A 5,000-nucleotide genomic window follows, 5' to 3' on the forward strand; every position below is an offset into this window, starting at 1 on the left:
CCTCCTCCTCCTCCTCCTCCATATTAGAAATTAAAGCATCGATTTTTATGAAAATAGCTTTGATCTTTTATACTCCTTGAAAGAGGGAATTTCTTCCTCTACCTTTGAGAGCCCTGAAGTTTTGAGAACCATTGTCCTGGCTACTTAGAAGTTAATTGAGGGGCAGCTAGGTAGCACAGTAGATAGAGCCTAGAGTGGGGGTGGTGGGGGACTGGGTTGAAATCTGACCTCGGACACTTCCTAGCTGTGTGATGCTAGACAAGGCACAAAACCCCACCTGCCTAGTCCTTGCCACTCTCCTGCCTTAGAATTGATAGAACTGATTCTAAAACAGAAGGTAAGGCTTTTTAAAGAAAAGTTAATTGACTTTCCCATGATCATATAATTTGCATGTAAGAAAAGCAAAGCCTTGAATGTAGGGAGGTCTCCCTAATTCCAAGGACTGCTTCCTATAGACCAAACTGCTATTATTATTCAATCAGCAAATCAATCAACATTTATTAAGTCCCTACTATGTGCCAGGCACTGTGCTGAGCTCTGGGTTATTTATTATTATGAATAGTTCTTATTTCTATATCATTTTAAGGTATACAAAGCACTTTTTTCCCATAACAACTCTGAAGTAGTCCACATATTCTCTCATCCCTATTCTATACATGAGGAAACAGGCAGCTAGGTGGAACAGTAAATAGAGTCTCTGATCTTGAGTCAGAAAGACTCTTCTTCCTGAGTTCAAATCTGATTTTAGACATTTACCAGCTATGTGACCCTGGACAAGTCATTTAACTCTTCTTGCCTCAATTTCCTCATCTGTAAAATGAACTAGAAAAGGAAATAAACCACTCGAATATCTTTGCCAAGAAAACCTCATATGGGGTCACAAAGAGTGAGACAAGTCTGAAATACAATTGAACAACAAGAAACCTCAGGATAGAATGACTCTCCAAGAACCCACATAATTAGCAAGTTTCTCAGTTGGGATTTGAATCGAGATCCTAATTGATTCCAAAGTCAGTGTACTTTCCACTATACCCCATACTCTGAGGATCCCAAGGTGCTGTCCCACCCTCTTCCAGGGTGCACAGCCTCTCATATTATCCTTAGCAAGGTAGAGGCATAATAGCAATAGTTAGAATTTATGCCATTTAGGTAATTTCATTTCATTCTTTCAAGAACATTCTGAGGTCAGTGCTATTATTATCTGTATTTTATAGACATGGAAATTGAGACAATGAAAAAGTAAATAACTTCTTCAAACTCTCAAAGCTAGGAAGTGTTCACTAAGCTAGGCAAGATTCACACTCAGATTTTTTCAATTCCAAGACCAGCACTTTATCCACTATAGCACATGAGAAGTCATTTCAGACCCCCTAACTTCTTCCCTCCTTTTTACTTCTATTTTTTTTCTCCCTTTCTTGCTACAAATGGGAAGTCTAAGCCCAAACCTTTCTTGAGGGCAGGAGAGGGCCGAGGAACTTAAAATATTATTTCTAGGAAGAATTCTAGTTAGAATATAATTTCTAGTAACCTAGGATATTTTTTTGAGGACCCTGCCAGGGCAGGGGGTATTTATTGTAGACAGGGGCTGCTTCCAGGATCAGTGGTTAGACTTGGCTACATGCTCCAGCTCATCTTTCTTCTTGATGGCATAAGAGCTGGAGGAGCCCTTGGCAGCATTGATGAGCTCATTGGCCAGGCACTCAGTGATGTCCTTGATGCTCTGGAAGGTGGCCTTTCCGGCTCCTGTGCAGAAGAGCCAGATGGCCTCTTTGACCTGCTGGAGGAGAGACACATCACTGGCTGGTGCCTCATGGTGCCCACCAGCCCGATCCTAGTGGAGTCCTCCTGGGGACCACTGTTGATTATGGCGTTGACAGGAACTTACAGTAGGGTCTCCATGGTGAGCAGGTGGATGATCTCAAAGGTGTGCCTGATAATGCACATGGTCATGAGCTTCTTGTCATTGTTGGGGCTTCGCATCATCATGGAGTTGGTGAGCCACCCAAGATGGGGCACTGGGCCTTGAGGAGCACTTGGCGCTGTGCGGCAGGTACTTGGTATACTTCTCCTTGAAGGCAAAGTAGTCCTGCAGGGAGATGTCATTGATTTGCACATTGTCTGTACTCCACCTGCCTAACAGCTTGATGTTGGGGGTCTTGGTCACAGCCAGCACAGGGACCTCCCTCTCAGTCATGTTGGGGTTTGGTCCTCGCTTGTCCTTTGGGGAACCGGGAGGGGGTCCTCCAGACACCTGCTGCAGGAGCTCACTCTTTGCTCCATGAGCCTGGCACAGGCTGGAATATCATTTCCAGGATATCATTTCTAGAAATAATTCTAGTTAGAATATCATTAATAATAATTTATGATATAATTTCTAGAAATAATTCTAGTTAGAATATCATTAATAATTTAGGATATAATTTCTAGAACTAATTCTAGTTAGAATATTATTTTGAGTAATAGAATATAATTTCTAGAAAGAATTCTAGTTAGAATATAATTTCTAGTAACAGGATATCATTTCTAGAAAAAAATTCTAGTTAGAATATCATTTCAAGTAACTTAGAATATATTAGATATTTAATCATTAGATTTTAAGCTCTTTGAGGGCAGGCATTGTCTTTTGTCTCTTTTTTGTATCCCTAGCACTCAATACAGTGTCCGGCACATAGTAGGTGCTTAATAGATTGATGATCATGAGACTAGGGGAGAATGTGTGTCCATGTTGGTGTGTCTGTTCATCAGTATTTGCATTAGAGATAATGAAAGTGCTATAGGTACCTTGCTCTCCCCCCAAGGTACTATCATCATCATCATCACTGTGATAGTTATTAGTGTGCATAGAGGGCAGGCAGCGCAGCCTGTCAGACAGTCTGCAACATTACTAAGACCCATCCTAGCTCTCATTTGGGAGAGGGAGAAATGAACTGACCTACTCTGGCCTGCAGAAATCACCTGCCTTTTCCTAATTCTTTCCTAAAGGGTCTCCCTAGGGCTCCAGCTCCTAGCTGGGCACCTTGTCAAACGCAGCCCCTTTCAGACAGAGCTCCAGGGTCCCTGATTTCTTATCCTCCATCCATGGCTCTCATATCCCACAAGAGTCTAACCTGATTTTAAAGAAGGGGGTTCAGGGAAGGTAATGTTATGGATTCAGAGACAGAGGTCACCCAAGAATCTCCTTCCCAAAGTAACTTCCCCAGAACTTCCAACCAAACCAGGAAGGAAGGGCACACACATACCTATAACTCTTCCTCTCCTCCCTTTCTCTCCCTCCAAAGGGAGAAGCTGTTTTCTCCCCTCTGGGCCTCTCACCCCAAAGTCTCAGGCCAGTAGAACTCAAGAGGGCCTCCTCCAGATCCTGCCAGCCAAGTCCCAGAGCCCCTAGCCACTTGTTATCCTCCGATCTGTCCCTGGGGCCCAACCCAGAAAATTATGATTCAGTGAAAGCTTGGCCCCCAAACACATCATTGCCCTCTGCTCTCTGAACATTTCCAGAGTGCAGTCTTACAAGCTGGGCCCAGTCATGGGGACATCGTGGGGACACCGAGGGTCCCTGGCTGCCGCAGGAACATCTGCTGAGGCATTTACCAAGTTAATAGATTAGCTCTGAGAACTGGGCAGGTGTTTTTCACCAAAGCCAGAAAACATCAAAATCAGATTGCTCTCCAAGCCTTTTCCGTGCAGGCAATCGAGTTAGAATGACTCATACGGTCTAACAGATAATAAAACACACATAACATTTGCTTTAAGGTACAGGTGGGGGTATTTTGTCCCACGCTTAGGAGAAACAAAAACTAACTCTATTTGGGAATAGAGTAATTGAATACAGATGGGAGGAGGTAAATGAAAGAATTTAGCAAATATCTCAGTGGAATAGCTAATGGGAATGAGACAGAATAGGAAATTAAAAATTATTCGAAGCAGATGGACCATTCTTTGAGTTTTTTAAAATTTATTAGGGCTGCAAAAAAAATGTGTCTGTTTATTTTCTACGGCCATGAAATTAATGACTTGGTGAGTTTTGCTTGTGCAATTTTATGACTGCTATGTCATCTGTCATAATTTGGGTGCTGTTTGATATGGATTTATGAATGTCGCAGCCCCCTCCCCCCCACTGTGATTTATTGGTCTTGGTCATATGTGAATTAGACCATCACCTTTCTTAGGGAGAAATGCCAATGACAGATTGAACCAGCAGGCCCCAAGCTGGGGCCACAGGGATTTCCCCAGCCCCCCTGGCAGGTCTGTGAGCTGCAGGGGTTCATTTAGGGGCTGGGGGTGTGGTATAGGAACAAGATTGCCTCAAGCTTCCTCAATTGGGGTGATCACTTCCTGCCCCTTCTCAGTGAGGCACAGAGGGAGAAAGGAAAAGATATGTCAGGGGCCCCCTATGGGCTTCCCTTCCTTGGAACTTAGCTACAAGCAGGAATCAAGGGGTTTTCTTTTGTGCTCAGCTCACCAGATTGCTGCTTGCCTAGCGTACCTAACACAGAAGAGGTTAACCTCTGCCCCATCTATCTTAAAGGATACCCGAAGACGTTGCTGTAGAGGGGGATGCCAAGTCCCAGGGTTTGCTCTGAGCGATGTTACCATACTCTTGTCCGAGGCCAGTGATCCCTTGGGAACTTGTGTCCAGCACAAAAGATTGGGAGTAGCTTCCATTCTAGCCCCATCACTACATCCCAAGCAGATGGACTCTCTCCAGGAGGGCAGCTCCCTCTGCCTTCTTGACATTGCCTTGGCTGTGCTCCAGCTCCAGTTCCCATCCCCTCTCCTTCCTCTCTACCCCACCTCCCCCATCCCATCCAGAGATGACTAATAGCATCCACAGACCATGTGTTCTAGAGCAGCAGGGGGTTGACAACCAAAGGGAGAGGATGCCGGAGGCTGGGGAACAGAGAAGGAAAGAATTGCTCCAGCAGGCAGTGGTCATTGTCTGTCATGGCTGTTTGCCAAGGGGCCTCTAAGGAGGGGCATTGAGAGCGTAGAGAGGAGAAGAA

General features: G+C 44.6%; 1 pseudogene; it reads right to left on the reverse strand.

Moving 5' to 3' along the window:
- Positions 1–1,597: 1,597 nt before the first annotated feature.
- LOC123254598 lies at positions 1,598–2,194 on the reverse strand (annotated as a pseudogene).
- Positions 2,195–5,000: the final 2,806 nt, after the last annotated feature.

This window comes from Gracilinanus agilis, unplaced genomic scaffold (assembly GCF_016433145.1).
Source record: "Gracilinanus agilis isolate LMUSP501 unplaced genomic scaffold, AgileGrace unplaced_scaffold25949, whole genome shotgun sequence".
Lineage (NCBI taxonomy): Eukaryota > Metazoa > Chordata > Mammalia > Didelphimorphia > Didelphidae > Gracilinanus > Gracilinanus agilis.